The sequence below is a fragment of the Ambystoma mexicanum genome, chromosome 2q, assembly GCF_040938575.1.
Source record: "Ambystoma mexicanum isolate Mex_15411 chromosome 2q, UKY_AmexF1_1, whole genome shotgun sequence".
In the NCBI taxonomy this organism is placed as follows: domain Eukaryota; kingdom Metazoa; phylum Chordata; class Amphibia; order Caudata; family Ambystomatidae; genus Ambystoma; species Ambystoma mexicanum.
This window is the reverse complement of record NC_090924.1, coordinates 879,036,217-879,060,770: the sequence shown is the minus strand read 5'-3', so window position 1 is coordinate 879,060,770 and position 24,554 is coordinate 879,036,217. Positions and strand designations below refer to the sequence as shown.

The 24,554-nt window shown below is 45.1% G+C and overlaps 1 protein-coding gene across 7 annotated transcripts in view; it reads right to left on the bottom strand.

Moving 5' to 3' along the window:
* The window catches only part of LOC138569804 (protein adenylyltransferase SelO-like), a 1,380,025-nt gene that overhangs the window by 545,857 nt on the left and 809,614 nt on the right, over positions 1–24,554 (bottom strand). The window lies entirely within an intron of this gene.

The following is a 24,554-nucleotide window of genomic DNA, read 5'->3' as shown; positions in this document are numbered from 1 at the left end:
CTTGGTTGATGAGTTGAAATGGGGTACCAGGGGCGATCCAGATCACATCACCACCCCTCTTGCGTAGTTAGAGTATGTTGCACCATACGTCTGGCCACCCCACTTCTTGGCCACCTTGGCTTGCTTTTTGGCCGTCAGTTGTGTCTCCTGTAACATTGCAATGTGGACATTCGCTTTGTTTAACCAGGCTTGGACCCTCAGCCTCTTGACATAGGCGTTCAGTCCTCTGACATGCCATGTGACCACGTTTAATGCTTCCCGGTCCATGTATTAGCTGAATCCAACGGTCCGTTCGTTCCCATGGGCCTGTGTGCCGTTATTCGTTCTGTGTGTGCTGCTTTAGGGGGTCGGTCTCTCTCCTTCCCTCCGCCTTTCCTTTGGCGGTCATCGATTCTGCCTCCTCTCATGTCCCTTCCTGACCTAGCTGACCCCGCTGCTCCTGGTTTCAAGTCTTTGTCAGCCTCCTTTCTTGGCTTACCCGGCTGTGTCCTGTGTTTGGGTGAGGCCGTGCTTGTATTCCTGCATTGCCTCTGCTGTGTCCTCATCATTTAATATGTCTTCCCCTTTTTGTGCCTTTTTCAAACAAACCTAACAACACAACTACTACAACTTTGAACAAATGCCCAGCCACTCACCCCTTGCTCGGGCCCTACCACATTCCGGGTGCGGCCCTCCTTTTCGTGGGCGCACTTATCGCGGTGTGGTGTCTTAGAACTGACACCACAAACTATGTCTCTGCTTGGGGTTCCCTCTGTGGGTCTTGGCGGTCCAGTCCCGGCGGCCGTGAGCTCCCGTTTTTTAAACTACAGGTTTGGGTCTTACACCCCTATTCTGCTGTTTGTTCTGCTTTTTCTTATGTCCTCGAGGTGCGTCCCCGGAGTCGTTTTTCCAATGTGGTCCCATGGTATCTGGCGGTCCGCTTGAGTGCCATTCTGGTCAACTGCTCAGAAAACATACAAAAAAACATGCCTCAGTTCCCCACCCTTTTTCCCTCTAGCTCAGCCACTGCTGCAGTGGAAGGATCGGAAGATTCGGTTGAAAACAGCCACAACTCACAGAAAAATAAAACCAAAAACCTAACCTGGGCTTTTTTTTTAAATCTTTTTTTTTTGGATGAGGAACAGAACCATAAGAATTTGTAGAGGTTCACACATGAAATACATATGAGCCCCTCGATAGAGGTAGCTTGACTACTCCTCTCACAAAGAAATCAGTTTCAGAGCTGTCGGCACTTTCATAACTGGGTTGGATGGGAGGGTGAATAATTTGTGGGAGAGGAATCCATAGAAAGAACATAATCAGCAAATAATTTCTCCTTCAATGGATTGCTTTTTTCCTGCAGATTCCTCATCGGATAGACTCCCCAAGCAGTTTGTATCACGGAGGCGGGAAGAAAGTCCCTATACCTGTGGGGTGCATTTAAAGGTCCCAAACATAAGTCCCTTTCACATGAATAGCAAGATTTTAAACTCTGAAACAAAAATGGCCTGGCCTTTGTTGTTTTTTTCAAGTAAATGTAAAAAGCCATGTGGAAAGGGGCCTACCTGTCATTGCCAATAGACAAGCGGCATTTTAATTTACAAAAGAAGGAGGAATCAAAGATCCCTGTCTCATGGAAAACAGGATTTGTACACATTGAAAACAAAAACGTCCTGCACAGGTGTGTGAAAATAAAAACGTTTTTAAAAAGAAAAAGTGAAAAAATATAACTGCTTACAGAAAAATGTCAGGAAAACAAAACATGATGTACGAGTTGACCAAAAGCAATGTATATTATTATTATTATTATTTTATTGTTTATACATTTTAAAAAACGTTTACACATGCAAATCACATATAAATCAATATATATATCATGTTTCACCTACAAAACTCCAAGTGACATTTGAAGAGCCACTTTGTCTTCATGAAAAATGTCAGCCCATAGCAGACCCTTTTGCTGGCTGTGGGCAAAACTTCACAAGGAAAATTCCCACTCTCAGCCTGAATGTCGCATCTCCCATCTAATGACCAACCACAATAAAATGTCCTGCTAAAGGTATTGAAATTCAGTGTTCTCCAGGCCTGCTGGCTCTGAAATCATTGACTTCAAGAAAAATTCACCATCTGCTGGAGCATAACTAATATGTGTGAAAATGGGGGCACTCACTTCAAAGAGCAAGCTTCCAGCACAAAGGAGACTGATAAAAAAAAAAAACTCTGGGCACAGGCTGACCCAGTAAAATCAAATGGGCAGAAGGCAGGAGTCAGGCCATTTGTCCAACATGAAGATTCACAATTCATTTAAAAGGACTATTCAAATGTAGGCCTTTTTCTCAGCTATCATAAGGCAGATGGATTTCATTTGTGTGTCATTTTTTATGTAATTTCCAGGCGATTTTGGGAATATAAAATGTATCTGTCTGTCACTCGGGGAACTGTTTTGGCCAGTTAAACTCGGTTTCTGGCTGATCTGAACATGTTCCAAATGTGAGAGTTGGTGAGCGGGTGGAAAATGAAATTAGGGATATGCTTAATAACGTACATATTCATAACTGTTGTGCTTTTTATGGGAACGGCAGAAAGGTACCATGTGGCCGTGCTACATGGTACAGATTTGGTGTTTGGCTTATCTAATTCTCCATGATTAGTTGAATCAGAAAATATATTTAGTATGGCAGTTGCTAGTAAAATTATGAAGTTGTGATACATAACGAGTTTTTGCCAAAAAGTTGAAAGGAGAACAAACAGCGATTACAAATGGGAATTGCCATATGTTGCTCCAGACCCCTAAATCAATCCCGACTTGGAGGCTGGGTTTGGGAGGAGAGAGAAGGGTAACTGTCCCATCCTAGTGGTAGTGATTATTGCAGGGTCTTCCCCACTATTGTAAAATTGGTGGTGTCATCGCTGCTATATAAGGGGGACTGCACTAGGACAGAGAGATAGAAAAAGGGGAGAGAAACACAGACCGAGAAGACACAGACCAGCAGAAAGGCTGCTGACACTTACCATTTGACAGCTGTAAGGAGACACTAGAGCAGATTGCTATTGCTAAGAGTGCACCTGGGTGGAGCTGTCTATTTCTAGGAAGGCCTCAAAGCTGACTGGGTCCTATGGTGGAGAGCGGGAGGCCATCTTTGAGAGTGGAAATGATATGATAGGTTATTTATAACACGCTTAATACCCAGCGGTTTCTAAGCGTGGGCCCGGGGATAGAACCCGTGTTGCTCCATGTCGTCTTGCTTCCAAGGCGAGCACGTTGCTGCTGAGCTATCCTCCTGAGACGAGTGACCAGACCCCTACCCTATCTTTCCAGAGTGACCTGAGATGCAGCTGGCTTTCCTGAACCTTAAACAGAGGCTTGCGATGTAAGTAGAACTGAGCCCTGGGAAACCAAAAGGTGGGGGTGTCTGCTTGCCTTGAATCCTTTCACTTTATAGTAGGCTGGGGGCGAAGGGGCAAAACTCTGAAGATACTTAGCCGATTTTACCAAAAATATTAATTTAATTAATTCCCCATTTGGCGAACACTACGGGTGGATTTTGTTAAAATTCGAAATTACCAAAGCTCACTTCCCAGTGTGCGCTGAAAACTATAGCCTATAATTGATTTGGGTAATCTTTGCTGTCCAGCTGACCCCGACTTCTTTAAGGAAGAGGGGTGTCTTTGTTCTTCAACCAGTCCAACCTTTAATCCAGTTTCCTGAACACAGGCCTTTCAGTAAGGGGGGGGGTCTGAAATCGAAAATTCCCCAAATCATTCCAATTTTTCTGTGTGACTTACCAACATAGACCAAAGCAAGAGGGTCTGAAAAACAAACCACTAAATCACCCTGTGTTTATTTTAAACCAAATGTGTGGGCAAATCATAATTGCCATATGTATTTGAACCAATCTTGAAATCCTACTGCTTGTCTTTTAAGCTGGCAGGAAATTCTGCCATCGTTATTGAACAGTGTAATTATTTTGCGAAGTGAAATTTACTGAAAGTGAAGAATTGTGATTGTGTTCTTTTTAACTCGCTTTTGTGATTTATTTATGCTGAGAGAAGTTGATTGTGTTGTGCCACGTAATAAAGTGATTTTTGACATTTTCGTGCTAATTTCTATTACTTTTAAATGAAATAAATACCAATATATTTCCCATACACCGGCCTAGTTCTTGGCTTATTGTTAGCTCAGGGGAGAGGGATCTAAGGGGCATGATTGTGTCTGAGATAGGGCTAGAAAAAGAATCTGTTAAACAGTTTTTTGCATAACCACGTGAGTTGGGAGTGAAGGAACTCCCTGTGTTGAGGGTGGCTTCTCAATAAACCATTACAAACCAGGACATTTTGTAAAACCGCAATTCCAAAGCGAGCGTCAGCTCCAGGGCTACATCCAGGCAATAGTGTTTGGTAAAAGTATGCAGCGATGACCATGTCGCTGCTCAGCAGATGTCCCATCTCTACAGTGCCAAAGAAGCAGCCACACCTCTAGCGTAATGGGCTCTGATGCCCGGTGACAGATCTTTCCCCAGAGTTGTGGTAACATTCCAAAAAGCAGAGGGTTATCCATCTGGATATGGTATGTTTAGAAACCGGCATGCCCTTTCTGGACAGAGAGAAGGGAACGAATATATGGCTGCCTTTCTGAAGTCTGATGGTCACGCAACATAAAAAGGGCCCACTTGGGAACCAAAATATGGAACTGCTCTTCCTCCTTGGAGGGGTGAGGAGGCGGGTAGAATACAGGCATGCCTATGCTCTGAAATAAATTAAACTTTGAGACAACCTTGGGCAAAGACACCAGTTGTACCCTAAGGGATACTTTCTCCCTGAAAAGCAAAGGAATGGTTGTTTACATGACAGGGCCTGTAACTCACTCAACCGCCTGGCTGATGTAATCGGCACTAAAAAGGAAGTCTTCAATGTCAGTAAAAGGATAAAGCGTGAATGCAAAGGCTCAAATGGAGCTGCCATAAGAAAAGTTAGGACAAAATTAAGTTCCCAGTCTGGAACCACAAAGGGAACAGGCAGAAACCTTTTCACAAGGGCTCTCAGGATTTGGGCCATAACCAGGATCGTAAAGTAAGACCTTTGATCCGGAGACCTCTCGAAAAAAGACAAAGCCGCCAAGTAACCTTTGACTGTTCTAACCTGCAGGCCTGATTAGGCCATTGGTAGAAGGAACTCCATCACTGGAGAGGTGGGGCAAGAGATGGGGTCGATCTCGCGGTCCCTGCACCATTCCTCAAACCTTCTCCATCTGCACGCATACAACAATCTTGTAGATGGTATGTGTGCAAGCCAGTAACACTTCAAGTACCTCCTCTGAGAGGTCCCAGTCACCATATCTCATGCTCTCAATAGCCACACATGAATATTGATGGTGAAGCACCTGACCTTTAACTGGGATAGAAGGTCTGGCCATCATGGCAGCTGAAGAGGTGGGCAGATGGTCAAATCAAGGAGCTCCGAGTACCATGTTGTCCTTGCCCAATCCGTTGAGCAAAGATCTTCTTGAGAACTTCCTGGCACAACTCCCACTCGTCTGTGACCGTGCTCCGTCTGCTCAGGGCATATGCCAGCCCATTTTCCATCCCGGCCAGATGTACTGCTGAGATGGAGATCTGGTTCTCTAACAGCCAGAACCACAGCTGCAAAGGGGAAGGAACCACACACCTCCTTGCTTGTTCAGGTAGTGCATGGCCACTGTATTGTCCATCATGATCAGGACATGCTTCCTTTTGAGAGAATGCACAGTAGTCTCCAGGGTCAACCTGATTGCTCGCAGCTCCACCTTGTTGATTTGCCACTGCCACTCATTGGACACCTAAGGCCACTCATCTGCAGATTGCCTCAGTGAGCACCCCATCCTTTCTGGGACGCATACGTGACCACCCTAGCCTCGGGCCACGGAGGCCAAAAAGGTTCCCCTGCCATCATGTTGTCTCTGCTGGCCCACCAAGTGAAATTATCCGCGACCGACCTCGACACCCTGACAACAACATTCATGGTGCCGAAATACCGGGAACATCGATTCCTTAGTAGCCACTGCAGACATCACATTCACAACCTGGTCACTGGCACTATAAAAATGCAGGAAGCAATGAGGTCTAGGAAGGAGACCACTGGCAAGCTGTTGTGGCTCTGGAACAGATCAACCATTTTCCTGGCACAGGTCACTATCTCCTTGCGGGGGATAGCCTTCCCCTCTGGAGACTCTAGGACCACTCTGATGAACTGGACTTCTGCATTTGTGTAATGTGAGACTTCTGAAAGTTTAGGGAGAGGCCCAGCCTGTGCAACAGTGAGCAGGTGTCTTCAAGGTGAGTAGGCCTTCAATGGCTTAAAAGACTCCCTGTGCCAGGCCCCTGTTCTCAGGGACCCTGACTGCAAACAAGCTTTTATTGTGCAGACAGATGCCTCTGACACTGGGATAGGTGCTGTACTATCACAGATAGATGAAAAAGGCAAGGAACACCCAATTGGAATCATCAGTCGCCAGTTTAAGGACAGAGAGCTCTGGTGGTCCACTGTGGAGAAAGAATGTTCCTCTGTTGTGTGGACCCTAAGGAAGCTGAGGCACAACATCTATGGGAATCACCTGAGTGTGCAGACTGACCAAACGCCCTTAAAGTGGCTGATGAATATGAAGGTAGAGAATCCAAAGTTGCTCAGGTGGTCCATAGGCCTGCAAGGGTTTGACTTCACCACTGAGCACAGGCCAGGTCATGTTTAACCGACCTGAACATGAGGCCTATTCAGGGGTGAATTAGATCCCCCTGTCTTTAGTCTGGGAGGGGCAAGTGTTAGGAAAGATTTCATTCTTGTGCAATTTCCCCTCCATTTATGGACCCCCCCAAGCTTTTTGCTTTTGTGTGGCTATCCTAACCTGCCTTTTTCCAGTGGAGACCAGCCTTAAGCGGACCTCCCCTGGGCTTTTGCTCACGTGTTATGGGAAAACTGACACGTCCTTCAGACTGTCAGTACTGGGAAACTATGTTTCCCTTAGTCTTTGACTATGTTGCCATTCTTGGTAACTTTTTAACAGTGCACAATGTACCTTCCAGTACCGGGCGCTGGTGACCCTTTTTATTTTATGACCCTAGACACCCTCAAAGGATTTTTGGGTGATTGTATGAGTGTGCCTGGGATGAACTGGTGGTAGCAGTTACTTTTATTAAGGTTTTACTTCTTTTTACTGAGTTAAACCGCGTTTACAGCGTTTTGCTCAAGACTGTGGCCAGGTTTGAAAATGGCCGAGCCACAAAGTCTTTTGATCTGTCCCTTCCCTTCACCCAGGTTGAGTAACCAAGGTTTTCCTTATTTGGGCATGCAGCCTCCAGTGAAAAACGATGTCCGTTGTGGGCTTCTGCCTGTCACGTATGTGTGCCCAGGAAGAGGGCTGGGACTGTCTAGTGCCAATCCACACTACTGGTGCCGGGATGTCTGGAGTGCCTGAATGACTGAGACCACTGTGGGCCATGACTGGTCCACGTATGGGATGCCTGCAAGAGAGCAGATCTTCGATTGGAAGTCCTCGATTTTGGAACAAAGCTAATCTTGGATAAGAGAAGCGGCTCTGCAGCCATTTCAGGTTGATCACATGTGTTCTCACCGAACTACAGAAGGAGCCAAGCCTCCTACATGAAGAAACAGACTTGTGAAACCGCTTTGGAAGGTTTTGGCACCCTTTGCCTTCTGCTGTCCCGTCGGAACCCTGCTTTTCTCTTCGATGAAGAAGGCCTGCAAAGGCGCTTCACCCCTTTGGAGTAGTGGGAACTACTCTCTGTGCTCCCTCCTTACCCACTGAACTAGCCCCTTTGGAAGTGTTCCAGGGCCACCCGGCCAACTGTCCAGCTCCACCTCAGGGTAACCCACAGCACCGCCGCCGTCTCCAGTTCAGACTCGAGGCTTGGGACATTGCTTGCTTGTGGTCCTTTGCATTCTCCTGCCAAATTTCACAGGCCTAGCACCTCTGGGTCCCGAATAAGGAGAATGTGTAACACTGCAACCAGCTCTGATGACTTTCCCCAGAACAGCCAGTCATCAAGTATAGGAATACATGGACACCGGATCTCCTGAGATAAGCCGCCACTACTGCCATCAGCTTGGTGAAGGCCCTGGGTACGGAGGTCAACCTGTGTTGAGTCGAGTCCCCAGGAACAGAGCGTCCTGAGCCAGTACCATGTAGGATTTGGGATAGTTTATAGAGAATCCCAGAGAGGTCAGCGTGTGAACGATAGCTGCTGTATTCAGCACCGCCAGGGAATGGGAATGGGACCAGACCAGCCAATCATCCAGGTAGGTGTATACATACACACCCTCCAGTGAAGGACTGCTGCCACTGGGGGCAGGCAATTGGTGAACACCCTTGCGACTGACTTGAGGCCAAAGGGCAGCACCTTGAATTGATAGTGTCTGCCTTGGATGACGAACCTCAGGAGTGTCCAATGTTTAGGATTAATGGGGATGTGAAAATAAGCGTCTTCCAGATCCAGCGTTCATAGGAAATCTCCCTCTTCCAGCTGGCTGAGCACGTGCTGTAAGGTGATCATCCTGAACTTTGGGGAAATCAGTAATTTGTTGAGTTGTCGTAAGTCTAGTATTGGTCTCCATCTGCCTGACTTCTGGCGAACCAGAAAGTATCTGGAGTATACTCCGGAGCCCCGGAGGCATGGCACCGGCTCTATGGCCCCTTTTTGCAGCATAGCACGAACTTCCTTGAGGAGCTGGATTAGTCTTGACACCAGAGGAATGCGAGGGTATTTGCCCTGGAACCCAGGGTGTGACTCTGTTCAATAATGCTGAGCACCATTTGCGCCATTTGTCGACAAATTGTGAAAGCCGGCCTCGCACTAGTATGCTGAAGTGGGGGCTCGGGACACGCACCTGGTCAGATCGCCTAATGCCTTTGCATCCTCGCAGCTTGGAGATGTCAATGCTGGTTGCCTCCCCTGTAGGCCTGGGAATGCCCTCAATAGGCCTTCTGTGTGCTGGAGCCTGAGGGCTGCCAGTAGGACGAGTTGAGAACCTTTGAAGTTCGAGAGACTTTCCCTCTTGAAGACCGAAAGGTCACCCTCTGCTGTTAAAGTGAGCACACAGACCGAGCCGTCTCTGTGTCAGTTTAGATGGTTAGGAGGGATTTGTCAACTGCCTTGCCGAAGAGGTTCTACCTGTTGGAATGCATGTTGACAACTTTTGCCTATACATCCTGCCTGAAGTTGGTTGCCTTGAGCCAAACTTGGTGGCGTAGGGTGACACCATTTCCCATCTGTCTGAAACCGGAGTCAGCGAAGTCCAGGGCGCCATTTATAGCATGGTCCGATGCCACCTCGCACTCCTGAAAAATGGCCATGGCCTCTACTTGTCTGGCAGGAAATCGAGAATTTGGCCCATTTTATACCAGTTTTTCCTGTCCTAACATGCGAGGAGAATGGCCAGGGCGTTGGCAGTATCAATCATAGATGCTGCAATACTAGTGATGCATTTGTCTGGTTAGACTGAGCAAGAGGATGCCGGGTTCGAAGACCTCTTTCTTGCAGCGGCTGACACCGCCAAGTCAGGCATAGCGTGGCCTATGAAGCATTCAGGGGCCGTGTCTGGGAGCCTGTACTTATTTTCCAGCCTTTCCTTCTTAGCAGGAGCAGACGCAGGACTTTGCATCACTACCAAACTATTATACCACACATCGTCCAGCACCAGGACTGAGACTACGGTCTTCCTGGAGGATTTGTAATGTTGAAACAAGAATCCCTCCTTCATCTCTTCTGGGACCAGGTTGAAGAGCTTAGCAGCCCGGGACATCATGGTCTTGAAAGAACCAAACTCAGCTGGAGGGGAGTCTCTAGATGGCAGATCTACATCAGGTGGCTCATAGTCAGCTGAGACGTAGTCCTGGTACTCATCCATTCCCAGAGTACCATCTGTATCCGTGTCGGTTTCAGTGTATGTGTCAGTCCCAGTTGGGTGCTGGTCCCCGGTGGCAGTGGACCGTGGGATAGGGGGCAGTTGCAGGACTGGTAGCACCTGCAGATTCAGCCTAGGAGCTGGGCCGTGGCCCACTATGCCCCAGGGGCCACTGGTGGTAGGTAGTGCTGAATCTCTAATGCCAGTGTTTGGAGAGTTGTCAAAATGTTCAAGGAGACATTCCTCTGAACTGAAGGTATCTGAATCGGGGAATGAGGCAGGGACTCACAGGGTGAGCTGGTTGCACTGATTGTGCAGGCTCCGGAGCAGGCCGTGGGATATGATTACCAAGCACTTGGGCAGACATCTTCCAAAGATGCCTCGTCCTCTTCTTCAGAGAGGGTGGAGAGTTGAATCCCCGAACATGGGAATGCTTCCCTGAGAGGTCCCACAGGGGATGTGGTGGAAGAGAGAGTTTGGTGGTAGCATGACCACGAAGCAGTCATGGTGGGCAGTCCACCCGTACAACAACGCTGACACCACCAGCGAAAGGAAATCACTCCCAATACGATTCACTGCACCAGTGACATTTAGAAGACGAGATTGAGGCAGAGACACTGCGGAAAGTAAGCAGCAGAGCTATGAAGGAGACAAAAGACTAATCCGATGTCCACCCGGTACTGGTACCGGCACCATTGCCCCTGAACACAGAAGGTAATACGGGGGAACAGGAATACCGGAAGACCAAGAGGGAGTCAATGTAAAGCAAATGAATCTCATCCCAGTATTGGTGTGAAGGGAATTGGAAATGAAGTAAGAAACCAGAACTGTGTTAATGAAATAGAAAGTGAGAGGGAAGAAAAGTTGGTAACTTCTCAAGAAGGGAAACGAGAAAAGACAACCCATACCCGAGAGTAAAAAGGAGAATATAAGAGGGGAATACAGTCTTCTGATGAAAAGAAGATGCACCTCATACATGAAACGGCACTCTGGAAAAGGGTGAATTATAACTGGAAATTGAGTATTCAGAGTATACGAGAGGAGAACAATATACAAAGGAGTCCCAGAACCCTTTAGGAGAGAGAGAACAAATTGAATTGAACTACGATAATTAGAGAGAAAGAGAAAAAGGTAACTACCAGTCACCTGAGGGAACTACAGAACTTAACTAAAGAGTTATGTAAGGAAGGCATGGTATCAAACAGTGAAGACAGACAAAGTGATCACAGTTGAAGGGTGTTTATTGAACTTCAATGGGTTGGTTGAATGCCTATCTAACCCTAAATCTAAGGATGGGAGCAAGCTACGACCATCAAAAAATAATAATAGTAATGCAGCCCTAGGGGAGTCTGTGTCAAAATAAAAGAACCTATACTAATAAACCTATTTTTTAATTTTTTAAAATTTTTATTTGTTCATAGTTTCACACGAAACATTTTTACATAAAAGAAACACTTCCACACAATGGGCCTCATCACGAGTTGCGCTGGATCACGGGTTTTGCGGAAGGGTTATTGCCCATTCCCCATTGGGCCCAGTTGGCAATTCCTCATTCCCCATTGTGCCCAATGGGGAAAATTTGCGCTATTACCGCCGGAGGATTTCCCGCTGGCGGTAATCGTGCTGAGAATCGGCAATTTTGCCGCAGATTTCCCCCCAGCTAATCGCAGGGGGGAAATCCGCCAAAGCCATGATCTAGTGGACCCTTAAATGCAGCGGTAATAGCGCTACCGCCACATTTAAGGGTTACCGCCAATCTCGTGGTGAGCCCCAATATGTCTATCATCAATACCCATCTCACCTTACAAGGGAGTTAGGTTTCCAGTAAAGATCTCAGCCTCGTCATAAAACAGTCTTAACTTTTTCTTTCTGTTCCTATGAGTTTGTCTAGATAATTAATGGTAGCACATATCAGCATGTAATTGCGCGGAGCAATTAGTGAAGACCACCAATCTCCGATGTCGATGTTATATAAGGCAAAATTCCCCAGCGCAGCTGTTCGTTCCATAGTTAGTTCCGGACATTCGATAACCAAATGACGGAGTGATTCTACACATTGGTCCCAAAACCGGCAGATGTTATTTAAAGTGTTGTTATCGTGTCTTAGAAACAACATTTCTTTGGTCGGCAGCACGTTGAGTCTCATCCGAAGATACTTGTCTCGATGGTACTTAGATGGAAAAAATTGGAGATACTTCGGAACCTGATTTGCTGCACGCATGTCATGATTTTGAATTAGGCTTGATTTCAGCATCCAACGTTTGTCAATGGCCTTGCTCCAATCACAGTTGCTGCCTTATTATTTTAACTGCACAAGGGTTGTTGCACAAAAGGTCTGTTGAGGCACCTGCATGGTCAAGGTTCATGGCTTCGGACCAAGTTTTAAGTAGGCCGTTATAGGGTCTAGTCGAAGTTTCTTTCAGTATGTTGTAAGGTGCTATTGATCCAGGCAGTATCGTTTTCCTAAAGAGTGAAAAAGATTTCCAGAGGATCGATGCACTCAGGGATTGAAGACCAAGTTCAAACCGAATTGCGGCAATGCAGACGAAACTTGGGAGTCTTAACACCTTTCGCCAGAACCGAGCTTCCAGCTTGTCCCAAATTCCAGATTCAATATTAAATCCTGCCTTGCCGCCAAAAGTGACTGCTGCAACCACTTTTTGTCGGTAGAACAGAATAACAGGCATCATGGTGAATTTGCCGAATTCTCGATGTAGTTTCGCACCCTGTAGTGCAAATGTGTTCATTCTCACTTTCAGGTCTTTGGTCCAGTTCCACTCTCTAAAGGATATGTTGAAAACAACACCAAGATACCCGATATTATCAGTTCTGCTTAGAGTTTTCTGATCGACTGTCTACCTGAAATGTTTATTTTTGGTGCCATGTTGGGGTCCCAGGTCTATGATCTTGGACTTATCTGTGTTTATGTCCATGCCAATTAAAGATAAGTACATACCTAGATTTGTTAGGAGTCTCTGAAGACCAAAGGGAGTGGAATCGATGAGCACTAATGCATCTGCATATGTAGCCCAGCTAATTGGATGCCGATTCATTCTAGGAGGAAAGGCTTTGGCGGGTTTCAAAGCTTCTGGCATGTCAGCTAAATATAATCTGAAAATCAAAGCAGCCAACGGGCAGCCTTGCTTAACTCCCCTCTCCGTCTTAATCTCATCAGAGAGATCATCATTCGCATTCAGGCGGACTCTAAATGATGTCTTGTTATGCAACTGTATTAACATCTGTAACAGGTCAGGTGGACAATGTGCTCTTGTCAGTTTGTCCCACAGGAATTCTCGATCCACCCTGTCGAAGGCCTGTCATAGATCGACAAATGAGAAGAAGCTTTGTGACTTCTCAAGGACTCCAGCTTCAGAAAACTGAGGATGGTAAGATTCAATTCGACACCAACACCCCTTGTAAATCCGGTTTGCCTTTCATCAATGAAGAATTTTGACAGTCTTTGTTCGAGAAAAGACGTGAAGATTTTTCCAATCACGTCCAACAGGGCAATTGGATGGTAGTTGGAAACAAGGCGACATGGAGCAACACAGGTTCGATTCCCGGGTCTGTATATCCAAATGCTAAGAGCTCGTCCTTTGCTGCTCTCAAGGTGTTCACGACCAGACGAGAATGCACACGAAGTATGAAGTATGACCCAATCTGAACGATGTTCATATTTATATTCAACTATTTGAATATCATCAAGATTCTATTAGGCTTAAAGCTGGAATGAAGTTTAACAGTTTCCTGTTTCGTCTGTTCAGGTTAACCGAGTTAATATCTTAAGAAATATTCGATTTCCAATTTCTTTCCTTCTGCAGATTTGTTATCTAGCCACTGGTCATGCAACCGCTTCTCTTTTACTGAATTTTCGGCTTGCGAGAATGTGCACTTAGGATTTAACTTCAGGCCAGGTGGTGAGCGTTTGTGGGCACTCACTTTTATTTCTGGAATCTTAAGTGCTGGCGACCGAGTGTGTCGATGGAATTCAGTCGCATCCACCTTCTTTTTCACTTTTGGTATTGTCGTGCCTCCTAGGTTTTTATTATCAGTCATCTCTTCACAATCATCATTCCTTAGCTCCTCGTCAGATGATCCAACATTGATGTTATCTGTGGACTCTTCACCTACCGAATAGGTAGAAAGATTTGTGAGATCTTCGGATGTAAATGACTCTGGTTCATTTATACGTTCTGAGTCAAGACAAGGCCGCCTGCATTCAGGATGCTTGGTGACCACAGAATTCTTGTTCATTTGGCACTCGTTCTCAGGCGTGTTGGCTGTAGGTTTGGGTTTCTCTGGTTGTTTAAACATTTAAACCGGAGGAGGGGTGGCTACATTCCTGATGAATTTCTTTGACAAATTCGAATTTGGGGGGCCACCAGATTTCTTACCCTTGGTTTGGACCTAAGGTTGTTGCTACTTGGTTTCCCTGAGACCGCATTTTTTGCATCGTCAAAGATTCCAAAGGAAACCACCTTTAGCCTGGCTGATGAGGTTGAGGGAAAGGGAGGTCCTCCCGTCACTTCGACTTCCTTTTGAGGAGCTTGTAGCACCACAGCATCTCCTGGTTGGATAGGGACCTGACTTGTGATGCAGGTGGACGAGAAATTCGAAGAAGATGTCTGCGCTTTTGGAGCCGTTATTGCAGCATTCAATTGTGCAGTTGCGCATGGAAAATGCATCGCAAGATCATCTTTCGAGGACCTTATTGGTTGAACATTCAATTGTTGTGCGTTAGAACTATTCGCACTTGTTCTCTGGTCTGTGGAGGTCATGCTTGTATGATTTCCAAGAGGATGCCTCAGTGTGGAATTAGGGTCACAGGCACGACCACCTAACTCTTCATTGGGAAATCTTTGTTGAGAATTTGAACGCATCCATCTCCCGCATTCTAGTACAGCATTGATAAGCTCAGTGTTCTGGCATAGTTTGTTCTGAGCCAAATCACTCAGCCTATTTTGCCATTTGGATGACTTCTCAGCTTCGTTGTCCAATCTTCTCGAAGTCTGGTCAGCGAGAGATTCAAGAGTTGATATCTTCGTATTTACCACTGCTAATAAAGCATTCTGGTTACTCAAGTCTTCATGCAGGGTTTCATATAATTTCATGAACGGTATCGATGCAGTCGAGGTTGCAGCCATGACGTTGTTGTAAATTTGGAACCCGGGTGCAACAGAGAGGTGATGTTTGTTCGCTTGCTCCTGCTCAGTATCATTTGATTGTGGCAGATTTGGATGTATATTTATATTTTCTGTCAAATTTTTGTTTGGGCACTGCAGGCAATTTGTGGATGATGCCTTTCCAGCAGAGAAGGAATGTTGAAGTTGTTGAAGTTGTTTCCCGGTTGTGTTGAATTGTCCTACCATTTTGGCATTAATCGGGGTACTTGTTAAGTCAATGGAGTGGAGACCACTTCCGATCACAAGCGAGTCACAGTTCCTGTGATTTTCAATGGCAGGAATTTTCAAGAAGGAGCTATGATCTGTCGTCGCCAGTTTTTCGTGCTCCTTACACTTGGAAGCAGGAGCACTATGGCTCATTAGGGTTTGCTTGATTTGCATAAAGGCTTCTTTCAGGCGCTCGGCTAGACGACCTTCTCTCAACGCTGCATCTGCAAAATGAAATCTCAACTTCCTTTCGTCACTCCTCACTTGAGACAAATTCATGGAAATGGAATCAGTGTTACAGGAATGACTTGTGCTCACACTGCAATTCTTGGGTCGAGAGGACATGTCGTTTGCCAAGTTCTTTATAGCTGAGGACTGAGCCAGGCTTAATATTGGGTTTGTTGTGCCTGAGTCGTCTTCAATATTCAGTATTGGAGACTTTGCAGTGATATCTCATCCAAACGCTTCCTGTGCCGGTTACCGATTGGCATTCTCACTGCTAATCCCGGCATTAGTACCATTAGTTCCATCTAACTTCTACTCTCGATTGGAGAAGCAGGGGCCCGGTGTATCTTTGGAGTTGGGCACCTATTGCCAATCCTTACTTCTAAATATAAATGGTGTGGGACAACAATGTAGGCAAAAAGAAGTGTTCAGGAAATGTTATGTCAGGACAGTTGAGCAGTTGGCTTCTCTTCCCCACGTTTTTAGCACAGGACAGGGCAGCACGCTCGAGCTTCGCACACACTCTGACTTCTTGGCCATGAGCAAACAGTTCAAAGCATAGGTATCAGGGCGTTCTGCCAAACTCTCTCTCCCAATGACAGTCTCTTATTGCAGAGAGCCTGACGTAACAAACAAACACTGAAGTTCCTTTCTTATTAGTATTTTCACATTCACAGGTTCGCAATTGGTCTCCCTCGTTCAGGCTCAGACCACAGATCTCCCTTGTTCGGGCTCAGACCCCTTCAGCCAAATGTTCACAACTGGTCTCCCTCATCTGGGCCCAGATCACTTAAGCTCACTTTCCAAGCTTTCCTCTTTGTATCAAAAACCGAAGATATTTGATTGTGTGATGGGCTTGAACCATCACAGGACCACTGCGATTCACTCAATTTCTTATTCTTACCTTTCACTTTTGCCCCTGCCACTTCTTGGCTGAATACCTTACAGAGTCCTTCGAGTGAGCACACTCACATAGCTGTACCACTCTTTCACTGATATTGTATCTTTCTTTGCTAAAGTTCATACATCCATCTGCAATCAGGCTTTCCTCACGTCTTTCATCACACATGTTAGCAATCTTTGTACTTGCGCTGTTTATACAATGTTGCCACTTGCAACCTTGACTTCAACAAAGACTGGTCCCCCAAACTCACCGGCTGTGTTGTTCTCTCTGGCGCTGATTTGATCTTGGAGCCAAGGATGGAAGCACAGCGGCTGCTGCTCCCCCCCCTCCACCTGACGCAGCCATGCAGGAGGGCCCTGGGTATCTCTGACGCACAATTCAGGATTCTTCAGTCTGGTTCGTTGGTCTCATGCTTTTTATTAATCATTATTTTAGTTTTTATAAAGCGCTGCATGCCCGTAAGCCTCAGAGCACACACTTAAGACATGACAGGACGAACACTGAAAGAACGGGTGGAAGGATCAGCAGCGATTAAAAAAGGAAATAAGAGGACAAGTCACAGATTAGTCTGGATTAAAGTTAAAAAGATCGGTTGTATAACCTTCTTAAAAGAAGGCAGATTTACAACCAGGCGTATAGGAGCAGGACGAAGATTCCGTTGTAGGGGAGCCTGGACGTCAAAAGAGGTCCCTCCAAAGTGAGCCAGTTTGTATCTAGGGTGAATGAAGGTAGTCGCTCTAGAGGAACGAAGGTTCCTTGTGTTGCTATGAGGTTTAACACAATTGGTGTGTGGGATACATTGACCCATTCAGCAGAATTCCCATCCATAACCAAGCTGCACTTCAGCAGAACCAGCAAAATGACTGCGCTAGCTCCTTTGAGCACCACTAACTTGCATCAAAACTGCATTTTGCCAAACACCATTGGACAGGTTGGAACAGGGAGCACACTGAAAAAGGCTGCCAGGGTGTGTTCTTGTGTGTATTAAAGAAGCAAAGTGAAAAGCTGCACTGCTTTGCTGCTAGCCCAAAGTTTCCCAGTGAAAAAGAGAAATATTTTACATTTAAAATGATGCTGCTCTGATGCTCTTTTCATCTGTTCTACATTACTCCGCTTTGATCAGTAAAGCCCTGCCCCTGCCATGCCCATCCATATTCAGATTGTGCCCCAGCAGGAGAGAGCATTATTCCTGAATGACAGGCTGTGTCAGACCAGATCAAGGAAATAAACAGAAGTTTTACTTTCAGTTGCACGGAAAAACGCTTGACTTTTAGGCTACAAAATGTCAATAATCACTGCTTCAAAAGAACCCCTAGCTCTAAGGGCACATGTCAATTTCAGTGCACCTGGTCTTAAACAGATTGCTGGATAAGTGAAACTAACCAGGGCAAAACAGTGTTTGAAAGTTAGAAGGAAGAGAAAACCTTTTGAAATTGTCAGCCCAGCAGACTTCACCATGGGGTAAAATGCGCTTTTGCAGATAAGGAAACATGCCTGTTTTAAAAGTGTAATGTTGAAAGAAGGCCCTGTCTTGGCCTAGCAATGTAAAAGGGGCTTTGCTGGGAAACATATATGGGATGTTTTCTTTCAATAGTCTTGCTTCTGATTCAGAACAAAATAAAATAAAATAAAGAATTAAATGCATGGGCTGGACTGTGGAAGCTCCAGAACAGATTTCTCTGCTGGCTAAACTGAGGCCTTCCTGCAAAAGGAGCCACCGTAAATTTCTGGAACACATGTCTGTTAATTGCTACCTTGGAAAACCTTGAATGGACCAAGAGAAAAAAATATCACACGCTCATCAGACTTCTGTCTGGGCTTCAGCTTGAGACAATAGATCTGGGACACCTACGTGTGAAGTAGGGTAAGTGACAATAAACATTCAATCAAACTGGGAAACCCCCATGGCCACCCTGGGCTGAACTGACAGTTGGTGGTAGCCTGGAAAGACATGATCATATTTGGAGGACAAAGGCAGCCCCATCTGTCTCAAAATACTATTAGATGAATAACATTTTAAGACTGTTCATTCTGTAACCGGACAGCGGAGAAATGTAAGAGTTGTACAGTTTAAGTGTAATTTTTGTGGCTTTTAAACAAGACGGTATCACTTCACTGGCATATTGTGGACAGAAATGGCAGATAATTGGATATTCTGAGGAAAGTGTATATTATGCCACTTTGAAATTCAATATTCACATGCCTTATAACTATATATACACATGTATAAAGTTATAGAATTTTAGGTGAAGTGATTTTATTGAAGAACCGCGGAAAACTATTAGACGGACGAAACAAAGTCCTACAAACGTGAGAATGCAATGTTCTGCATGAAATATGTAATCTGCCTATGTAATTTGTTAAAGTGCCACAACTGTACAAATGTGTAATTTATGTTAAAGGCTGATTTTAGCAAAAGTAACTGTGAGATGATCTTATGCATTGTAAAGCACACATCATAAATATGACATCATGCACCTGAAACCCAACCGGCTGACAGCAAGGCGGTAACAATGACCCATGACCAATCCAGTTGTTAGAGGTATGCCCAGCCTAAACCTGCCCCATCGTATAATCCTATGATGTCACAATGCCTTGTAAATAAAAGAGGCTGAAAGAACTCTAGACAGACTCTCTCCTGAATTCCAGCGCCTGTGTATCCTGTCATTCCAGATCCACCTTTGCAAGATTTCAGACTCTACTGCAAGGCCAAAGCATAGCTGATACTATCCCAGCAAGGCCAAAGCATAGCTGATCGTATCCCAGCAAGGCCATTGATCCAGAAATTCCACTAAAATCCCAATAGCAAAGAGGAAAAGCTGTGGTACCTTGGGGAGCATCCTATGACCAGACCAGCTTTTTGCACACTCCCTGCATGCCCGCTGGATCCTTGCCATCTTCCAGTGACCAGACTTGCCCAGCTGTTTGCTGTTAGGAGTGTCCGCCGCTATCCAGTCACCAGAGCTTTTGAGTCCAGAATTCAGTTGCCTGCCCAAATCACCAAACTCCAGCACTAATTGTGAGTATTTCCCCATCCCATAGCCACACATAATCTACCCAATCTTGATACTTTTTCTTTGTTCTACTCTCTAAGAAATCCTATCCTTGCCTTGGTAACTTGTTTAAGACTGTTAGAATTCTCTGTACATCTTGTCCTTGATCTCCAAGCATTAGCGCCACTTTTCTCTTCATTTTTGTCTTGCATAGATCATAAGTCCTTAGCAATATTTTGATTAAATACATTCATTTTCCCTGAAGAAAAGGGGTACACTGCGTGAAGGGTTACAACTGCAGCGTAACCACTAAATCTAGTGTAAGTAAAACTCGTCCTTTTTCTTTCAACCCGATTTTCTCTTTTTAATGGCTCTATTTTCCTAAAATTGAACCTCATTCCACTTTGAAAATTTCATTCAATTCTCGAGCTATAGTCACTCTTACACTTCTATATTGTCCCTGTGATGTTCATCTATCACCCAGCCTAAAAACCGCATTCCCATTCTGTTTTTCACCCATTTGTTTAAGAAAAAAGTTTTGGACATTTAAAGCTGAAAAAGAGAAAAATGCAACTTTTCCATGTGTGATTTGACTGCACTGTGGTCTCAATTTCAACCTGCTTAGTGAACTCTATGCCTTTTGTGGTACCCTACCTTATAGTTGCTAGTGATATAACATCCCTGAGACTGTGAGAAAACATGTGTACATCATTATTTAATTACACATATAATTAATTATTAGTTAAAATCAGAGTGTCATTTTAGGCCATTGCAATGGGTTTTTTGCCTCTTATTTTGTGATGGAAGGTCGGATTTTGATTCTACTTGCTGCCTCATAGCCCTGACTACCTGCTGCATCTTTCTATCCACTGTGGGTTGGGGGAACATTGCAGGGGAAACCTTAACTTGGGTGCTATCTATCCTAATTGAAAAAGTGCTCCTATTCATTTGTGCTTTGGATATATTTTTGTAGAAGGTTACCCAAGCGTATTTCAGTGTTTTTCATTGTACGCATCACCCCATTGGTGATTGCTGCCCCATATAAAAATTGTGTGATTTGTAAAAGGGGGTGTGAGACGGGATGGGTATCGGCTCAATTCGAATTCGTAGAAAATAAAGAGAAAGTATTCTAATTTAGCGCTACATCCTAGGCTAAGGGCAAGAGTCCTGATCCAGTGTGTGATGCCAGGTTAGAATCCTTCACAAATTGGGGGCTCGGCGGGGTTGGGTTTGTTTATTCACCGATGACAGCTTAACACAGCAGCCTAACCTTCAAGGTAGTGATACTTTGTGTGGGTGGAACACTGTGTTATGCTGTAGAAACAAAAATCCTAAGTACCAGGCCTGTGTATATAATTAAAGCTAAATCGACCACAAAAACTAGACAAAAAGCAACAGAATATAGATTGCCCTTATAGAAATACATGAACACAGAAAGAACACTTTTCAAAATGGCCACAGTAGAGATCAATATAACAAGGGAGCACCTTCTGCACAAATTATTTGTTAGGGGGTAATGACCAGAACAAGATGAAAAAGTCTGGCTAGAAGAAATGATGCAGCAGGTCACCACCATGAACATGGACACGTGGCAGGACAGTGGCCAGTGCATCAAGCTTTGAGCGAGTTATAGATGACTCTAAAAATTAAAGAAGAGCAGATTAAAATTGTCAGAATCACGGCCTACATGTATCTCCATATGGGAGTGATGCGGGAAAAGCATGAATAAAATACAACTCTTAGGCAAACTCAATCTGAACTAGTAACTTAAATCCAGACTGAACTAAAATGAGTGGAACAAAAATTGCAAAAGAGCCAAGATTTTGAGGCAGAATCTGGAAACTATATCAAACAGTTAAAAGAGGACTTGCCGCTACAACAGCAAAATAATGCAGATCAAGAGGCCAAATTAGATGCATTGGAAGAGGAGTGTAGGGAAAAGGTTGATTCTCTGGAAGAGTCAACAAAAGTTGAGTCAACAATTAACATATAACAGGGCCTGCTGCTCAGGACAAATAACTATGCTGCAAGATCAGATAAAAAAATTGGAAGAGGAAAATAATAAATGAATTATGAGACACCTCCACTCTCAATCAGAATTTGATGAAGAGCGCCAGAAATTAGGCGCCATAACACAACAAAGAGATGACCTGGCTGAACAAAGGGGTGTTCTGTATCAGGAGAAAGAGGCTCTATACCAGAAAATTTGCAGTTTAAAAAACAATCTATAGAGAAGGGAGTCAGACCTTCAGGTACTGACTGGTATAAAAGAAGAATGTAATAAAATAATGGGACATAGGAGACAAATGGAAGCAGGCCATAGAGGGTCTAAATGTGCAGAAAAAGAAGGTTTACCTCCTGCAACAGATATTGTCTCATTGTTCCCAAACCATACAGGCAGCGCAGAGAGACAATGAAGCCCTCTGTGAGGAGAAAGAGGGGCTCCACCAGCAGGTGGTAGCTCAAGAGCGGGTCATAGAGGCCAGTAAAGCCTTGAAAGCTGAGCAAAAGGCTCAGATCTTTGCCTATTTTCAAGAGGTAGGGGCTGAGAAGGAGAAACTAGCGATGTTGGAGAAAGAGAGCGCTAGATGTAATCCAAACTGGAGGGACCCCGAACAGGTAGCGAGGGGCAGGGCAAACCCTGATCATAGTATGATGACCTCTGTACTAAAGGACTCAAACCCATTTAATACATTGAACACTGCTGATTTCATGTCTACTGCTTCACATGAGCCAGAAACCATGAGGCCGGAAGAATTCAATAGGTTTAGTATGATGGATCTGACAGGTCAGCGCCCCCCAGAAATTGATGGATGGGCGTCCCTGTATCAATGCAAAAAAATTAAGGCTGATGTCTCTGACAAGGAAGTTTCCTTTTCACCTTAAAGACAACCAGAACTGCATAGAGTATGCTAAATGGACATTCTCTCCAAGGTACTCCAGCTTCTTTGCTGGACTGGAAGACCAGAACCATTCAAGATGGTCTACCTACAGGGCGGCCATCTTAAAACACTTTTCCGCCCATAGAAACCCCCAAGAGGCTCGCAAATTAAGGCTGATGTCTCTGACAAGGAAGTTTCCTTTTCACCTTAAAGACAACCAGAACTGCATAGAGTATGCTAAATGGACATTCTCTCCAAGGTACTCCAGCTTCTTTGCTGGACTGGAAGACCAGAACCATTCAAGATGGTCTACCTACAGGGCGGCCATCTTGAAACACTTTTCCGCCCATAGAAACCCCCAAGAGGCTCGCAAAGCGGCCTATAATCTACAATGCAGAGAACATCAGGCCCCACGAGAATTTGTGCAGGAGCTAAAACGCGCCTTTGCACATGGATAGTAGAGAGTTTATCACTACCTACTTTCATGCGCTCCCAAAATATATCATGACCCAGCTGGTGAGGAATTTCCATGATTTCCATCTCTGGACTGGGTAATAGAAAAGGCTACCCACATTTATGAAGTCCAAAAACCTGCAGAAAGCAGACAAGTGTAAAGACTGTGCGCGCAAGTTTTAAGGATATAAATTACATGTAAATTGTTTCAAGACTGTTTAGCGCACGCGCGAGGCCTCGTGACTTCAGCAACGTCGTTATGGGAGCGCGCGGGTATGCAGGGCGATAGAGTGCGAGCGCATTTTTACAGAGTGCGAGTTGTTTTTACTGCGTGTGCAATTTTCGCGTGAGTGACGTTGCGTACGACAGCTTGTGTTTGGTTGCGATAGAGCGCGAGTCCATTTTTACGTCACGTGTGATTTTTCATCGCGTGCTTGTTTTACACGCGTACGTGAATTAGTTAAGGTGCGCGTGTGCTTTTTAGCATGTGTACGTGTTTTCTCTTTAATACGGTGCGCGTGTGATTTCTTCAGCGCAAGGACAATTTTCACGTCTTGTGAATTTTCGTGTTCATCCCAAAACGTTCGCACTTGTAAACAGGAAAGATTCACATGCAGAAGCAGGAGCAGCAGCATTCAAGAAAGTTAATGAGTTTCATTTTAAGTAACCTTCACGCAAAAGGATTTCAATACTTCTTAGAAAAGACTGGATTGTTTTTAAAAGCATTTAAAACTCAAATCTCAGCGTTTAATGTTCTTAAGGAGCAAACAAGAATATCTAAGTCAGTGAACTGCTTGCAAGAGTCATTACTTAGGATTCTAAAGAGACTTGAATGGCTAGTGACAATATGCTCTAAAGTACTACAATTGGTCTATACTCCAAGCAAATAATTAACCTCTAAGTCTTAAACAGAGGTTTAAGAGGTAAAGAAGTTAGAGTTGTTTCCAAAATAATTTAAGATAAGAAGTCTACACTAATGTATAAGTAACTAAGTGTATTTGTTTTCTACAGATACCAAAGCCTACCAGACGGTTGCAGGACTGCAGTGTCTCCGTTGTTATTTTATCCAAATTCCCCTTTCCCTTTCTTGGGGTTCTCAGCTCAGCTTTACTTTAGGGTTGAGAGGTGAACTCCTAGTGAGGGTCTGTGGGGCCAGCATGAGCTCCTGTGGAATTCGTTCAAGCCGGACCCTGACAAAAATAAAAACCAGACCAGAAACCCCAAACCAGCCAAAACCCCTGCTGCTGCTCCTGCTGCTGCTAAGGTGGCAGAGATGAAGATTGCCCCCATTTTAGACCCAGAAATATGGGGCCTAAAAATGCACATACACAAAACAAGCAAAGTCAGAGGCCAAGAAGGCCTTCTGGCCAATCAGAAACAGGGGGCAGTCAGGGAGGTAACCCCACCAATGGAACCCCTAACTCTCCTGATTATGTAAGTCCTAGATACAAGGGCAACCGACCTATCATGGGGTATGTATGGACTCCCCCAGCCCAAGGGGGGGGTCTTGCCAGGTAATCCCCCAAATCCCAGGTTAGGTTTATTTCCCCAGTATCCACAAAACCCCAAACTGCAGGACAACCCTCCTTTTTTTCCCCGGTTTCAGGAGCCCAGACAATCCAATCCGGGAGAGGAGAGGCCAAGAGTGGAGAGTTACCAAAATCCCCACTACCCAGGGTAGGTACCCCGGTAGAAGGGATAGTTACCCTTCCTGTGAACCCCATAGATACAAACAAAGACCCCCGTACCAGCCGGAACGGGTGTCCCAACTAGAGCGTCAGGTCCAGAATCTCACACAGGACCTAGGTCGCATGTTGAGGGCTCAGCAGAACCC